Source organism: Periplaneta americana, chromosome 3 (assembly GCF_040183065.1).
Source record: "Periplaneta americana isolate PAMFEO1 chromosome 3, P.americana_PAMFEO1_priV1, whole genome shotgun sequence".
In the NCBI taxonomy this organism is placed as follows: domain Eukaryota; kingdom Metazoa; phylum Arthropoda; class Insecta; order Blattodea; family Blattidae; genus Periplaneta; species Periplaneta americana.
Genome location: NC_091119.1, coordinates 195,846,740 through 195,865,636, shown reverse-complemented (window position 1 = coordinate 195,865,636; position 18,897 = coordinate 195,846,740).

Genomic DNA, 18,897 nt, shown 5'->3' with positions numbered 1-18,897 from the left:
TTTCCATTTCGTACAATATTCTCGCCACAAGACATAATCATATACTTTGTCTTTTCGGGATTTACCTCCAAACCTATCTCTTTACTTGCTTCCAGTAAAATTCCTGTTTTCCCAATCGTTTGTGGATTTTATCCTAACATATTCACGTCATCAGCATAGACAAGCAGGTGACGTAACCCGTTCAATTCCAAACCCTCTGTGTTATCCTGGACTTTCCTAATGGCATAGAAATATGTGGTCGTGCCAGAGAATCAGTCCCATTCCGAGGCTTATTTGAAGGAATCGGTACAAGCTGTTTTTTACGGTGATGGGTTGTTTGCCCTTCGCCCAACCTCCAAGCTGGAGGACCACCTCTCATCGGCTGTCCGCGACTGCTTATTCAATATATTCACAGCTACCCTCCATATCTGGAGGCCGTCTCCTCGATCCGCAACCTGAGGACGCGCCATACCGTGGTGATAGGGACCCACAATACATGGTCTCTGATAGCTATATTTTTTAATATTTACACGACTTAAAAGTCAGTGTCAAGAAGGCAACATAGGCCTAATATAATTTCCCATTGTATAGTATTATATTTACAGGATGATTCGTTTGGGTATGGATAAAATAAAAACACCGTAAAACATTCACTACTGAACTTTATTTCTTGAAACTTTGTGCATACAACACTGAAAGATGGGAGATTCCTCAGAGCTCAACATGACCCCCATTGCGCACCCTGCACAACTCATAACGGTGATGCAATTCAGCCCATGTCCGTTGTAACATAAGAGGGGTGATTTGTTGAAAAACTTGAGTAACTTTTATTCTCAGATCATCAATGTTCATGGGTTTCTGTGAATAGACAATGTCTTTAACAAAACCCTACACGAAGAAGTCAGAAGGGGTTAGGTCTGGGGAGTTTGGGGGCCAAGCCAAGAGATAGCTGCTTCTCGCACTGGGTTTCGCCTGTGACCTCCTGCATGTTTTTTTAAACACAGAACCTGTTTCTACACATGTTCGATACAACATTATGGAATCGTATTTAGGTACATTACGCACACCATACTCAAGTCAAAATTCTATTTGAACTCTTTTAACACTCTCAAACTTAGCATACCAAAGAACACATTGTGCTCGCTGTTGATTTGTAGTAGCCATTTTAATCATCTACGATTTTCATTTGTCCTTTCAGATTATGCATTGTTGATTGTCATATATGGAAACTCCCATCTTTTAATCATAATATAACCAGCAAGAAATTTTTCCTACTATTATAATAGCGTTATAATAAATTAATAATATCCATACCCAAACGGACCAGACTGTATTTACATTCCATGGTATTCATACATCGCATCACAGCTAGAATATGGAACATATAAAAAATCTTAATAGTCTTAATTATAGTCTTAAATTTTAGTCACAGTCTAGTAGAAATATATACAGAAGGGTTTTACAATATACTTGTACAACACAAAGGGTTAGTATCAGTACTTAATGCAAGACAGAAATATCCATGCAGCGTTGTTGAATGTCATGAATTCAACTACAGAATAGAAGGCGTGAGAAATTAGGTACTTCTTTAGTTTGCACCTAAATAATCTTATGTTTTGAGTTTGATTTCTTATATCCTTAGGGAGGCTATTAAAATTTTTTACTGTCATATAACGCACTCCTTTTTGATAGCACGATAGTCTTGCCTATGGAGTATGAAAGTCATTTTTACGAGTACTTATGCTATGAACTGTTGAATTAGTTACAAAGTTTTCACGTTTACATACGAGGAAGTTTTTAATGTAAAATATACTGACAAGCCATGGGCATTATTTGTAGTTTTTCGAAAATTATTGGTAATAGTAGTAATAGTGGTCGTAGTAGTTAGTAGTGATAGTGGTAATTTACAAAATATATCTTTACATCTACAATGACAATACATTTTAGTTGAAACAATAGAAGAAGTAAAGCAGCATTGTTAGTGGTAGTAGTAATAATGGTACTAGTGTTAGGTCTAGTAATACAGGGTGTTTAAAAAATACGGGGCATAATTTCAGGTATGTATTTCCCATATGTAGACAGTCAAAATAGTTCATTACAACATGTGTCCGGAAATGCTTCATTTCCGAGTTATGGCCTTCACAACATTGAAATTCACCGGAACGTTTTTCTTTTCGCAGGTCGTTGTCATTACAGAAGATGTTCAAAATTTCCACCTCCTGCTTGAATACAGACCTCACATCGATGTCTCATTGACCTGCGAACACGATCCCAAACTCCAGGAGTATTGCGTATGTCCTCAGAACTTGCCACAATTCGATTCCGAAGGGATTCCAAATCAGGCACCGGAGACGAATGAACCAATGATTTTAAATGGCCCCACAAGTAGAAATGGAGAGGGTTGAGATCAGGTGAGCGTGGAGGCGAAGCAATTGGACCACCTCTACCTATCCATCGATCAGAAAACCTTCGATCCAAGTACCGGCGAGCCGTACGACTGAAGTGTGCAGGAGCGCCATCATGCAAGAAGTGAATGTGTTGACGATTGATCAGTGGAGTGTCTTCTAAAAATGAAAAACGTTCCGGTGGATTTCAATGTTGTGAAGGCCATAACTCGGAAATGAAGCATTTCCGGACACATGTTGTAATGAACTATTTTGATTGTCTACATGTGGGAAATACATACCTGAAATTATGCCCCGTATTTTTAAACACCCTGTATAGTAGCAGCTAGTATTAGTGGTAGTGTTAACAGTAGTACTAGTACTACTGCTAGTAGTAGTAGTAGTAGTAGTAGTAGTAGTAGTAGTAGTAGTAGTAGTAGTAGTAGTAGTAGTAGTAGTAGTAGTAGTAGTAGCAGCAGCAGCAGCAGTAGTAGAAGTAGTAATAGTGGTGGTAGTGGTAGTAGTGGTTGTGGCACTGATAAGAGTAGTAATGGTGTTAGCGGTAGTGATGGTTGCTATTACCTGTACATTTCGAACTGGTGGCTCAAGGTCAAACATGAATTGAATTTGCCACGTGTGCTTACCCCAATCCTGGATCATTCTCCTCAACTAAAGTCAGCTGGAATAGCTAGAATTACCAGTGCTTCATTTCACAGTTTTCAGTTCAGTGTCTCGTGCGTGGTTTGTACTTTTGTATGTCACCTTGATCCGCCAGTTCGAAATGCACAGGTAATAGTAGCCGCGGTAACAGTGGCAATGGTTCTTTCTAATGGTGATGGCAGTGGTAGTGGTTGTAGAATTTATGTAGCAGTAACAAGTTAAAGCAAAATTGTTAACTATGATTATTAGAGGAGAAAAATTCCCCCGGCGCCGGGGATCGAACCCGGGTCCTTGGTTCTACGTACCAAGTGCTCTAACCACTGAGCTACGCCGAAGTTCAATCCACGATCGAATCCCTCTCCTCTAGCGTTTTTCGCTTTGTGGCCTGATTCCATGTTCGATATTATTGAGTCTACTGCCATTATACAAGGAGCGCACTCAATTGAATGACTTGGTGGCCGAGATTCCACAGTAATATGCACTCTTGGGCGAAGAATCTACGTAAAGATTAATTTTTGGTCCTACCTGTTATGGTAACAATGCTGTGAATTAAACTTCGGCGTAGCTCAGTGGTTACAGCACTTAGTACATAAAACCAAGGACCCAGGCTCGATCCCCGGCGCCGGAGCGAATTTTTTTCCTCTAATAATCATTGTTACCATAACATATATTTTGTAGGATCAAAAATTAATCTTTACGTAGTAAAATTGTTAACAGTTAAAGAAGCAGTATTAATGTTACTATAGTCCCGGCGTGACTCCTCCTCTTTGCTTACGTCTTAGAAAGTGAAGGCTCTATAAAGTCTACGTAGGTAGTATCGTTCGCCATTTTTATTCTTACGTTGCCGAGCTACCATACGAGGAATCTATTTGCCACACTGTTAAACATTATCATGTCGTAGCTCCTATGATAATAAATCATACGCAATGTAATTCAGTAAATAATTGAGCGGCAAATAACGTCTTCGTGTGCTTTCTGCGAACGCCAACGAAAGAGCTAAAATGGCGCGCGATTATATTATGTATTTATCGAGCCTTAAGGAATGAATCAGCGAATCACAAGACGCACACGTTTAAATGTACCCGACCAGCAACGCGATTGGCTGCCGGAAATTAGAGCGACGGGACTATACGTTATTATAAGTACATATGGTTACGTCATAATTTATTTCTCATCCTTTACAGGTAGCCGTAGTTCTTAATTTTGTGGTCAGCACTGCGTAAAATTAGCCCTGGTAATAACACAGAAGGGAAGCAAACAAAAGATACACCCAGATTCTAAGACAAGGAGGTATGGCTGATTTACGTTAAGTGCCTGACAGTTTCTTAGAATTCAGTTAATAACTCGAAAGGGCCCCAAAATAGTTGGACAGCGGTTGTGGCAGTAAGCAGTCTGTGGAAATAGCTTTCTGTCTCGCGGGATGTAACTCTCCCACACAGTGTGCATTGTTGTTTTAACAAATAACAGGTTCGGAGGAGGCCCCCGTGCCAAGTTGTCCCCACGTGTACCTTGCACACATTCCACGTGTGTATGCTTTGTATGGAAATCACCCTGCCTGGTTGGCCGCGCCGTGGCGTATGGACATGCGTCACATGGGGTTAAAGTTTAGAAGTGAGTCAAGGACAGGCTGGAGAATGAATGGTTTAGGACTTCCTATGTACGAAGAGAAGAAAGACTCGGGTGTGTTATACGTCGGGGCGTAGTGCATATTTCCTTTTCGAATAAATATGTTGTCACTGTAGCACATATTTTAGTTTCTCTTATCGCAGTCGTCCATTTTACCAACACGCACAAAATGGCGTCCAGTGATGAATCTGAGGCGTTTCGAGGAGAGGGGAATTTTGCCTTATGAAAATTAATTTCCCCGATCATAATTACAATTTACCGCCAATTTAAATTTTACCCATGCATATAAAATGTGTAATAATAATAATAATAATAATAATAATAATAATAATAATAATAATAATAATAATAATAATTTGAAGTAAATCCCGAAAAGACTAAGTATTAGAGTATGTCTCGTGACGAAAATATTGTACGAAATGGAAATACAGGGACATCATTTTATTTTTACTTGCATTTTTATAGTACCTGCATTTCTGAATGTACTTCACTCTCACCCCTTCACTAATGTCCTTGCTCCCGTCAGACACACAAACTTACGGCCGCTGTTGCATTCGAAGTCTTCAAGCAGTGAAGTAAACACTGCAGTGTATAGTGTGTTTCATAAATATGATTGCGTTTTCTATAGAAGAAAGAACCTATATTAATAATATCGTACTAAAAAATTATATTCAAGAAACGATAAATTAAATTTCAGAGAATATGCTTCAAAATGTTTTTAATAATATGCGTACTGAATTGAAGCCTGCATTGTAATGAACGGCAACCATTTTCAGCAAGTTGTTTAAAAATTCAGATTAGCTTTTTTGAATTGAAGTGGCTAGAAGCAAAGGAATGCTAGTGACATTTGTAATAACATGAGTTAAGTGCATCCAGTGTAAGCTAAAGTATCTAAAATTTTAGTGGCAAAGGGATATTTTAATCGCATCACACATTAAAATTTAAATAAAAAATGTCACCGATTTTACGAAAGCTTAAATATTTAAACCCCATTTTCTCAAAAGTAACTTAAGTGCACTTGCAGCCCTTTACTTATGATCCCCTCAATTTAAATGCACTCTCTATATTGTATGATAACATCAATAATTAATATGCTAAATAAAGTAGACATTACATAACGAACATAGCCGCCTGAAATGTTGAGTTTTTGAAAAAAAATGTTACTACTCTACTGTATCTTGATAAATTCCGTAAAAGTGATGATCAAATTGAAAATCGTAATATCGTATTTCCCTACAACATAAATGGATACACTACTTTTCTCTCCTCCTATACCTAGTAAAATGATTTGTTTACATATTGCACTAGTAACATCAAACTCCTGTAATGGAAGGGGGAAACAGTGTTTCCGAGTATAGCCAGGTTAATGTTAAAAATGTTGGTAAAAATAAAGTGATGTCCCTGTATAAAAATTGGAAATTTATCTTTTGAAGAGGTGGAAAAATTCAAATACCTGGGAGCAGCAGTAACAAATATAAATGATACTCGGGAGGAAATTAAACACACAATAAATATGGGAAATACCTGTTATTATTCGGTTAAGAAGCTTTTATCATCCAGTCTGCTGTCAAAAAATCTGAAATTTAGAATTTATAAAACAGTTATATTACCGGTTGTTCTTTATGGTTGTGAAACTTGGACTCTCACTTTGAGAGAGGAACATAGGTTAAGGGTGTTTGAGAATAAGGTGCTTAGGAAAATACTGTATTTGGGGCTAAGAGGGATGAAGTTACAGGAGAATGGAGAAAGTTACACAACACAGAACTGCACGCATTGTATTCTTCACCTGACGTAATTAGGAACATTAAATCCAGACGTTTGAGATGGGCAGGGCATGTAGCACGTATGGGCGAATCCAGAAATACATATAGAGTGTTAGTTGGGAGGCCGGAAGGAAAAAGACCTTTAGGGAGGCCGAGACGTAGATGGGAGGAGAATATTAACATGGATTTGAGGGAGGTGGGATATGATGATAGAGAATGGATTAATCTTGCTCAGGACAGGGACCAATGGAGGGCTTATGTGAGGGCGGCAATGAACTTCCGGGTCCCTTAAAAGCCAGTAAGTAAGTATGGTTTCGGATGTTGATAAAATAGAGGAAGGACTTGGGGCTCCCATGTGCTGTAAATACACGACACAGCACCCATGGATTTGCTTCTTTCCGGGGAAAGATATGCTAAGGATTTTACCACATCACCGTCGGTCAGGTTTCAACGCTCGAACCTCGGACCCAACGGCAATGAACTAACCACGAGGTCTTCAAGGACAACTGGGTCAAGGTAATATACATGTAAGGAGATAAAAATAGACGGAACCTTTTAGTAGTCTTGTTATAGTCGAATTTGTTTTGTGGTATGTAAAATCCTGAAACATGTAACATGATACTCTTGATATTGTCGACAATTAAAATGAACATAAGATGTTCTTTCTACAAACAAGTGTCAGTTTCATCAATCCTAATGTACTGAATTGCCTTTGAGGGAGAGATGCTTAGTAATTCTGTTTAAGGCAAGATGATTGTTGTGATGAAAAATTGGAAAAATAGCCTGAAGTCACATTGTCATAGTTGTGGTCCTAATGATCGTAACTTTTTAAATTTTTTTAGATTGAAGAAGGAAACTTTTGACTATTGAATTAACCTAGAATTATTGTTGTGTATACCGCATTATAAGATAGAATTTAATTTTAAATTTTTAAGGCATTTATTTAGATTATCACATCACTCTAAAATGGTGCACTTAATTCATTTTCTGTAGTTATGATGGTGATTAAATTCATACCAGTTAATTTCATAGGACACTAAAGTAAAACCACGAAATATATGTTTAATGTGTACATTATTTTTTTGCTCGAGCTCAAATGAATATTCGTCTTAAAAATTTTTTTTCAACGTGTAAAAATTAACACAAATCAAACAAATTTGGCTATTTTAAAATAGCTGTCTCATTAAAACTATAATTTACTTATTTACTTACATATTCACTTATTTATTTACTTACATGTTCACTTATTTATTTACTTACAAGTTTATTTATGTATTTACTTACATGTTCACTTATTTATTTACTTACAAGTTTATTTATGTATTTACTTACATGTTTATTTATGTATTTACTTACATGTTCACTTATTTATTTACTTACAAGTTTATTTATGTATTTACTTACAAGTTTATTTATGTATTTACTTACAAGTTTATTTATGTATTTACTTACATGTTCACTTATTTATTTACTTACATGTTTATTTATGTATTTACTTACATGTTTATTTATGTATCTACTTACATGTTTATTTATGTATTTACTTACATGTTCACTTATGTATTTACTTACATGTTTATTTATGTATTTACTAACATGTTTATTTATGTATTTACTTACATGTTTATTTATGTATTTACTTACATGTTCACTTATGTATTTACTTACATGTTTATATGTGTGTTTACTTACATGTTTATATGTGTGTTTACTTACATGTTTATTTATGTATTTACATATTTATTTATTTATTTACTTAGATAATTATTTATTTATTTACTTACATATTTATTTATTTATTTACTTACATATTTATTTATTTATTTACTTACATATTTATTTATTTATTTACTTACATATTTATTTATTTATTTACTTACATATTTATTTATTTATTTACTTACATATTTATTTATTTATTTATTTACTTACATATTTATTTACTTACATATTTATTTACTTACATATTTATTTATTTATTTATTTACTTACATATTTATTTACTTACATATTTATTTACTTACATATTTATTTATTTATTTATTTATTTACTTACATATTTATTTATTTATTTATTTACTTACATATTTATTTATTTATTTATTTATTTGCTTACATATTTATTTATTTATTTACTTACATATTTATTCATTCATTCACTTATTTGCTCATTTATTTATTTACGTATTTATTTATTATTTAACTATTTACATAAAAGACTTTTGATACTGTAGTGTAGTAGATCTTGTCAAATACAAATTAAAAGTTAGAGTTGAAAAATTCTTGTACATCATAAAAAGATTTACTAATGAGCCAACTACAGATAACGTTTCTAAATCCACCATTGCTTAAAGTGAATAAATATGTGAGCATTTTATTCGACATTTTATTGCCATTATTTGAACAATTTTGCTGGTTTTTGTCAGTAGACATTTTGGTTGATGAAACATACGAGTACTTAATTGCCTAGTATTATGATCATGACAATCTTTCCTAAAAGTGTAATTATTGCAATTTTGTTTGACATGCATTAATAATTCAAAAATATATAAACTGGTAACAGTTAAGATCTTCTCCTTACTAAATAAAGGACAACAAAGTTCATGACAATGAGAATTTGTAATAATCCTGATTGTCATTTTCTGTAATTTAAAAATCTTGATGACATGAGTGCTGGTGCCCCATACGATATTTTAAAATCCTGTTAAAATAGTTTACGCGTAACAGGTAGTCTTATTAATCTTAGTGCTAAAATTATTTTTAAACTTTTTAAAAGAAATAATTTAATGTTCAATATATTGTTCTCAAGTTAGCTTTTTGTCAACGACAATAATTCCACGGAACTGAGACATCTGTCATACCATAGGATCAACTTTTGTATTCGTGTGTCGTAGAAGTCTGCCACCTAGGATCGCAACCAGTGGGTGACAGCCGTCTGCACCTCTCTGTTGATCCCACGGTATGACAAATATCTCAATTCCGGCGGGGAATATGTTGAAAAATAGATAAACAATTGCTGTATGTGTTCGAATAAAACTTTCCATGAAATTGTGTTTTCTTTCTGTAAACGGCCCAAGGTAAACTTACGTTCTGGACGGCACTCGAGTGGCCAAAATTTGTACAAGCACTTGTTTTAACATTATAAACATGGTGGAAGAAAAAAATTGACTTTTTTTAATCTGTTCCCATGAGAATGTTTGCTTCTTAGATAAATTTACGCTACAGGAGGTCGGCAATTGGTTGTGTCTAGGGCCATGCATGTGTAATTTCTTGTATTGTGTGTTTCTGAAGATTGGTCCATAGAAGTGAAACTGCATTTCTTGAACTTTTATAAAAATTAATATGGGATTGTAACATCCAGACCAGGTTATAAATTAAATCGAAACGTATTCAAATGCTGAGAGTCGATAGCAGGTTCATCGATCACTTTAAGTTTTTTGAGTCCTCAGTCCTGGAAAGTGTGACAAGGCAATTTTCTTACCATGAATGTGACATAATCGGCTGAAGCCGTATCGAAAAGATCATACAGGTTCAAACGTTACTGATCAACTGTGAATAACATTTCTGTTTTCTATATACCAGTAGTCCAGTTACAATAAATTCATTCTTAAACATGTATACGACATTATGATACACCCTGTATGAAAATAACCCGAGTTGAACTCAAAATATTGCTGCAGCATAACTAAGATACTCTCCTATGAATGACCTTTATGATTCAGGAGATAGCGCCGAATTCAGTGGATTCTATTGGTTACTTGTCAAGCGGGTCGTATTTGATTTTGTAAGCAGGCGATGTCAAATTATTGGTGATAAAATTACAGGACAGGTTTCTCATGTTAATCACTCTTATTTCAGAACATGCAATTAGGTGGAAGCAATTAATAACATATTTTAATGAAGTTATATAAGAAGCAAAAAGTAATAAAATTAGGAATACAGAAATTTGCAATTTTCAGCAATTTAAGCACCGGTAGTTGTTTACATAAATGAATATATCTTTACTTCATCTAAGAGTGACTGTGTAAGTTACACAAAAAAATATCAGTGCGAGTTTAAATATATTGGGAACTTAATTACAAGAATAAATAATGTCAAGACAGTGTTATAAAGTGCTATGGGTTGTTTTCATTTTTATAACTGGTAAATAAAATAAATACCCTTTTTAGAGACAAGAATTCTTTCCTGACGCGTTGGGACTAGAATAAGAGTGTGTGCTACAGTGTGGATGCAGAATCAACGGCGTGTAATGATATTACATTACGTTATAATATGTTATGCCATATGGTATTTCTTATGTTATGCCACGTCTGATTCTTTTACTTGAATGTTTCAAAGACCTACATCAACAACATAGTCTAGGATCTTTCATCTATTCCTTCAGGAAATATTTTTTTTTCTTAATCGCCACAGAACATCCTCCTACTCTTCATCTTTCACCGACTCTGCAGTTCATCTCTACCACGGCATGTCAGAGACTGTCAGACATTATCTAGTTTCAAAAATAAACTAAAATTGCACTTTTTCAATTCAGATTCCCTCCAATTATAGGCCCCTTTCTGTGTGACAATTTTGTAAATAATATCTTTTTCTTTCTTTCCTGTTCACCACTACTGAGCTCTCTTGAATATCAGATGAAATATTATAATAACCATTTTATTGTGGTTTTTATTTAAATTTAAATTTTTTAATTATCATATTACATTACATTTGTTATATTTTTCCTTACGTTTTCACTGTTAACTATTTGTACTAATTCAGTTGCTTATGGTATATCCCAGTCTTTAGAACTGTATTTTAGTTTTTTCCTATTAGATTATGGTATTATTTTCATTTTGTACAATGTCAACTCTTGTTATGTTATTATTTTCTGTACTATGTTAGTATTTTCTTGTTTCAAATTTTGTTAAATTTTACAGGTTGTGTACTTTGTGACCTGTTAGAGTGTAAAGGACGGACCTATGGCCTTAACTCTGCCAGTATAAATAAACAAATAAACAAACAAATACGCATGCAGGCAAATAAATAAGCGAGCTGGCAAATAAATAAGCGAGCAAGCAAATAAATAAGCGAGCAAGCAAATAAATAAGCGAGCAGGCAAATAAATAAGCGAGCAAGCAAATAAATAAGCGAGCTGGCAAATAAATAAGCGAGCAAGCAAATAAATAAGCGAGCAGGCAAATAAATAAGCGAGCTGGCAAATAAATAAGCGAGCAAGCAAATAAATAAGCGAGCTGGCATATAAATAAGCGAGCAAGCAAATAAATAAGCGAGCAGGCAAATAAATAAGCGAGCAGGCAAATAAATAAGCGAGCTGGCAAATAAATAAGCCAGCAGGCAAATAAATAAGCGAGCAGGCAAATAAATAAGCGAGCAAGCAAATAAATAAGCGAGCAAGCAAATAAATAAGCGAGCAGGCAAATAAATAAGCGAGCTGGCAAATAAATAAGCGAGCAAGCAAATAAATAAGCGAGCTGGCAAATAAATAAGCGAGCAAGCAAATAAATAAGCGAGCAAGCAAATAAATAAGCGAGCTGGAAAATAAATAAGCGAGCAGGCAAATAAATAAGCGAGCAAGCAAATAAATAAGCGAGCAAGCAAATAAATAAGCGAGCTGGCAAATAAATAAGCGAGCAGGCAAATAAATAAGCGAGCAAGCAAATAAATAAGCGAGCAAGCAAATAAATAAGCGAGCTGGCAAATAAATAAGCGAGCAGGCAAATAAATAAGCGAGCAAGCAAATAAATAAGCGAGCAAGCAAATAAATAAGCGAGCAGGCAAATAAATATGCGAGCAAGCAAATAAATAAAAAAATTATCTTTAACATTAAATTTTATGCAAAATTTTATTGAGAAAAAAATATATTCTGAAGGAATATGTAAAAGAACCTATGCTGTGCTGTTGATGTAGATCTTTAAAAAACCAGTTAAGGAATCAAGGACCCTATATTTTTATGTAAATGCTTTACGGTTGCAGAAATTATGAAAATTTTATATTATTATTACGGGTAATTATTAGCTATTTTAATATTCTGAATAGTGTTGTATATTAAGTATGAAAAGTTTTGTTCACTTAGCTGCTATAGTAACTGAGATAAAAAAATGAATTTCACTAAATTTTTGCAGGCCAATGGTATACCTCCCCTCTTAAAGTCCGTTCCTAATTTTCGCTGAGGACGAGACCTGGCACTATCAGAACCTAGGTAGGATGACTCACATGTCAGAGTCGGATTCGCTAATGCCAATCGGAAATTTAGACTATAATCGCGTATTATATGGAGCGTAAATTGGGCCTGAGCAAACGCAACTGCAAGTACCTTTTCCGGGTTCAGCTCTCGAAAAGCCAAGCCCTCCATGTTTAATGATTTAACTGCAGCTCCATTACCCCATTGACGGTGAATAACCTCTGAATTCTACGGAGTCTTAAATAAAACACAGATACATCGCTGTTGGGCTTCTCTGTTGAATTTTAAAATTTCAGCGGTCGCTTCCTCGAAACACCAAAAATATACCAGTTGCATCAGAATGTTGGAGTTACATTACAAATAACGAATATGCTGATGGGCCAGAGGAATATTAAAGCTAGCTGATGTTTTATGTGTTTTACATCATGACTCAACATTGTGCTCCCCTGACATCACTCCACAGGCTTGAGGGATCCGCATGACTGGCGGGTACCGATTCCGGGAACTGAGGAAATATCTCACAAGACTCCAGCATATTTCTTCACTACGCAAGCTTTTGGAGATGAAATACTCTCCTCGAGTTTTGGGGCCAATGCTCACAAAGTGAGGCCGAAGAACTCTGCTAATGATCGCCTACAAACGATACACATCGTTCAGGGATTGTCAAAAGCACTGTGTGAGGTTTGTCAGCAACATAATAAGATCCAACAAAATACAGTGCCGGTGATAGAAATTTGAGGAGATCAAGTTTGTCGATTGCGAAACGTGGAAACTTAACCATCTATTGACGCAACACAAACAACACCCTGCGAAATTAAGTGGAGTTTCGAAACAGATGGCACTTGTTATAGGCGGAACCTGAGTAAGACATCTGAAAAATTATACCAAACAAAAATTTGTATATGTCTAATTCTGTTCCTATTGAGTTCACGTCTAACATAACCATCAACTTTTCGTGTGTCGCAAGTGTAAAAAATTATAGACTCGTGCTACAAAATTTCTGGAACATTTACAACGTTGTTTATGCTCGTGTCGACATGTGCCTAATCTAGAGGTTATGACTGGTCATTACCATGTTGTGAAATTTAACTTTGTGCGAGATCGTGCGTATTTGCTTGGTTTCCGCACAAAACCAAACCGCGGTAAGTGTGAAATACCACATTCAGTATTCCCAACCTAAGACACATAACAATTTCCTTCTTCTTACCGCTTAAGTGACATATTGATTTTACTACTTTAGGTTTCTAACATATTATTTTTTAGATACGTTCAATATAGTAATAATTATAAACTGGAAACTTACCACTGCAATTTCACCTAAATTGCATTGTTAATTATTGGTTTTAAATATTTGCAAAAATTAAGTAAACTCTACAACTCCACTAAAGTTACTGCATTCGTGATGCAAGTAACATTAAGGAAGCCGTGAAAAAATCAACAAATCAACTTGCCGATGTTATTACTGCAATATGTTATATAAATAATATTGTTATAATATTAAAATGAAAAATAAATCATTACATAACCTTACCGCTTGTTTTAAGTTCGCATTTATGGACTGGGTAAAAAAAAAAAAAAGACAGACGTATATCACGGCCTGCTGGAGTATAGTAAACACAGAAAACATTTTAAAGCAACAAAGTTGAAGATAGATATTTTTGTTTTGCAAATTTGCCGTCATTGAACAGAAACCAAGATGGAGATTTCATTGCAACTAATTAGAAATTCCTCTTTCAGGTATGTAATAAACGATTTTCGCACAAAATAATGTACGATACACGAGCGGTAAGTTTTCTTTCAATTCTGGAAAATTAAAAAAGCTCAACTGCGTTTCGCTTTTTCAAACTTTTCCTCGAACATGAAAACTTCAACATACCGCTCTTGTAACGCATATTACTATTACATCACTACATCAATTGGTAAGTGTTACGTCTCAATATAACCTCAAATTAAAAAACCTTTCCTTTGTCAACTACTTTTTGATCTCCAGATTCGTGATCAATGGTACTATATTTTCGTTTTGTTCAGCGATCTCAGAATTGATTCCCGTCAGAAACTACAGCGTGTTCATAACGCGTGCGTCCGCTTCATTTGTAATGTTCGATACTGTGATCACATCTCACCTTCTTTCGAGAAGTAAATAAATATTATGATTTATTTAACGACGCTCGCAACTGCAGAGATTATATCAGCGTCGCCGGTGTGCCAAAATTTTTGTCCCGCAGGAGTTCTTTCACATGCCAGTAAATCTACTGACATGAGCCTGTCGCATTTAAACACACTTAACTGCCATCGACCTCGGCCGGGATCGAACCTGCAACCTCGAGCATAGAAGGCCAGCGCTATACCAACTGCGCTACCGAGGGCGACCTCTTTCGAGAAGTTATCATGGTTTAGGTTACAAGAGAGGAGAAATCTGCACTTACTTTCTCTCTTAAATCGAATTATACACACTTCACCCCCTCTTATTTATTCGTCCGTTTTCATACTCTCTCTCGCTATCATAATATTAATACTCAATCACAACGCAGTAACACGCTAGAAATTCCACTCCACACATCATCTCTGTATTCCTCATCTTCACTGTTACTACCAATTGTCACTGGAAAACTCTGACGCTTGAAGTCAAGGGCTGGCGAATCTTGAAAGCTTTCAAATCCAAGTTAGAAAATTATCTTATGACGAGTTGCCAAATTAACTTACTGTTACGACAAGTGTTGTATTGCATGTTTCCGCGTATTGACTACATTTTTTTATATTTTAGTGATATATAACTTATTTTATCTTTTTGTTTTCATCATATTTCCCGATAATGGTTTATTTGATAACTTGAGCTATTTATAATCATAATTTTTCTTACTGTGTGTACCTAAAAATATTACGTTCATTGTATGCTTTGTACTTCACTATTTTATTTTTATTATTATTATTATTATTATTATTATTATTATTATTATTATTATTATTATTATTATTATTATTATTGCTACTATTACTATTATAATTATCGCATATTTTTATACTTTGTATGTCTCATTTATTTTGACCTGCTGTTCACATTTTATTATGCATTTTTCTTTCCTTCTGTATGTTATATATTATGTCTGATTTCTACTTACTTGTTGTTTACATTTTATTATGATTATCTACTACAGTTTTGTGTGTAAAATTGTACTGTACTTTACTTTGTAAATTTGTGGTGTCTTCTTATATCACAGTTTTACTCCTGGTTGAGTGTTAGAGAAGACCATATGGCCTTAAATCTGCCAGGTTACATAAACCATTATTATTATTATTATTATTGTTATTATTATTATTATTATTATTATTATTATTATTATTATTATTATTATAAGTCATCGTTCTCCTTCGTTGAAGATAAAATGCTAGCGTTTCTAGTTACAGTTATAGCTTGTTTCGGTCTTTCTCAGACTTTCCGACTTTCGTAGCGATTGAGTACGTCTTTTGATTTTATTCCTACATCTCCTAAATACCCTCTGATTGAGGTTGTGGTTGATACATCTATTATCAGGCAGTAGGAAGTACAATTGTTTGTATACGTCTCACATCTCAAGTGTGGTTTAGTTAGCGATGTATGCAATGGAGATGGAAAAGAATTGGTACCCTATCCCATTATCTCTTGGCTTATTTTCTTTGTGAGCGATGTCTTATTGGTGTGGCATGAGGTTCCAAACAGTTCTCGAACTTCTGACTAAATGTACAGTAGTGGCAAAAAAACCGGACCCATCCCTGTAGCTGATTTCAGAGCCTTGTTCACTCCCGAGCACGATAGACTGGTAACTAAGACTTTCGTGGTTCGAATCCTGCCTGGGAAGAAAACTTTTTTTGTTTCTTATTCAAATTTATTCCCAATACTTTTCGATTGCAGCGATATTTTACTACTTAATTAACTTATTATTCCCAGAACATGAATTTTACTAGCTATCGAAAAGTATTGGGAATAAGTTTGAATAAGGAAAAAAAAAGTTCCCTTCCCAGGCAGGATTCGAACCACGAAAGTCTTAGTTACCAGTCTATCGTGCTCTGGAGTGAACAAGGCTCTGAAATCGGCTACAAGGGTCGGTCCGATTTTTCTTTTTTGCCACTACTGTACATCCCTTGAGTGCTGCGTGTACAACATGCTGACCACATAACCAGAAATCTCTGTGTATGTGAAATTGTGAATATTTTATTTAGCTTCTGAATCCTTAAATAAATGGCAACAAAACGGGTCGAATGGTCAATTTATTATTATTATTATTATTATTATTATTATTGTTATTATTATTACTTACTTACTGGCTTTTAAGGAACCCGGAGGTTCATTGCAGCCCTCACATAAGCCCGCCATTGGTCCCTATCCTGAGCAAGATTAATCCAGTCTCTATCATCATATCCCACCTCCCTCAAATCCATTTTAGTATTATCTTCCCACCTACGTCTCGGCCTCCCCAAAGGCCTCCCAATTAACACTCTATATGCATTTCTGGATTCGCACATACGTGCTACATGTCCTGCCCATCTCAAACGTCTGGATTTAATGTTCCTGATTATGTCAGGTGAAGAATACAATGCGTGCAGCTCTCCGTTGTGTAACTTTCTCCATTCTCCTGTAACTTCATCCCTCTTAGCCTCAAATATTTTCCTAAGAACCCTATTTTCAAACACCCTTAATCTCTGTTCCTCTCTCAAAGTGAGAGTCCAAGTTTCACAACCATACAGAACAACCGGTAATATAACTGTTTTATAAATTCTAACTTTCAGATTTTTTGACAGCAGACTAGATGACAAAAGCTTCTCAACCGAATAATAATAGGCCTACGCATTTCCCATATTTATTCTGCGTTTAATTTCCTCCCGAGTGTCATTTATATTTGTTACTGTTGCTCCAAGATATTTGAATTTTTCCACCTCTTCGAAAGATAAATCTCCAATTTTTATAGTTCCATTTCGTACAATATTCTGGTCACGAGACATAATCATATACTTAGTCTTTTCGGGATTTATTTCCAACCCTATCGCTTTACTTGCTTCAACTAGAATTTCCGCGTACTACTATTATTAATTATATCTTACAAAACTTTCCTTCTTAAAATGTCTGTTGCAATAATGAAACGAGTGGCATAAATAGACTTCTTCTCATGTCCACAGTGATCCAAAGGTTTAAACCAGCATTACTCTGCCCCACCCTGAACCCAACACACTCCTACTAATGTCGTTACTAATCTAAGGTAGGTAGGCCTGATGATCTCAAGGAAAAGACCACATAATGCATATATGCATGAAAACAAAATTCATTTGATTCATGGTCCGTCTGACGTAAGGAAAACCGCAAGCGTTCTGGTGCTAATGACTCCATCGCAAGCCTAGAAAATATTTCGGGACCGGTTCTGTTGGCTACGGGAGAGCACAGCAAACTTTCTGGACAATGTTGCATAAATAAGAGCATGTAGTTTGTATGTAAAGCATACAGAGAGCTTCGTAACATGCGAGATCCAATCCAGGGACGGATTGTAATCTGAAATAATACCAAATTTTATACAAACTTACGCTTGTAATTGCTTCTAGATACTCAAAGTTACAACTATCGTTTTAGTAATCAAAGTTTTTTTCTAGAAGGCCGTCAAAACATATCTAATTGTATTACAAAATCACAATATTTACATTTTAGCATATGGATAAACGTTGTCGGTTTAATTAAACCAGTCATGTCAACTGATGCCCGCAGGCGCAAGCGCGCGCTTTAGAGCTCAAGAGAGCCTGAGCGCTTTACAGCGGAAAAGAAAGAGACAGAAGAAGGAGGTAGTATATGCCGCTTGGTCTAGCTATATACAGGGATGGCCAACCTTATTCAATGGGTAAAGGGAAGAGAACTTATTAAAACTGTATCCATGTAAATTTTTAGATTTGTCTGAGAAGTATAAGTGCATTATAAGAATGTAAGTTTTAATTTTAATGCTCACTTTTCAAAAGTTTTTATTTTATTCAAAAGGAATATTTTCTCAACTTTTTTTTTTTTTTTCAGAAAAGTGAAATTTTCAGATATGTTTATTTAGTAGCCTTACAGGTACTGAAACAATGTTTTCGTAAATCTAATATATCGTAAATACGTATTACTGAAGATAGTATATTGAACATTTTGAAAAATTCGCAACACAAATGTTTGTAAGGAAATGAATTAACAAAGCAACTATTGTTACATCATAAACAAAAGATATGTGCCCATGTGTTGGTAAAACGTCAGCTCTTTAGCTTCAGCAAATTTCGAGAAAATAATTTAATATTCTGATGATAGGAAGTT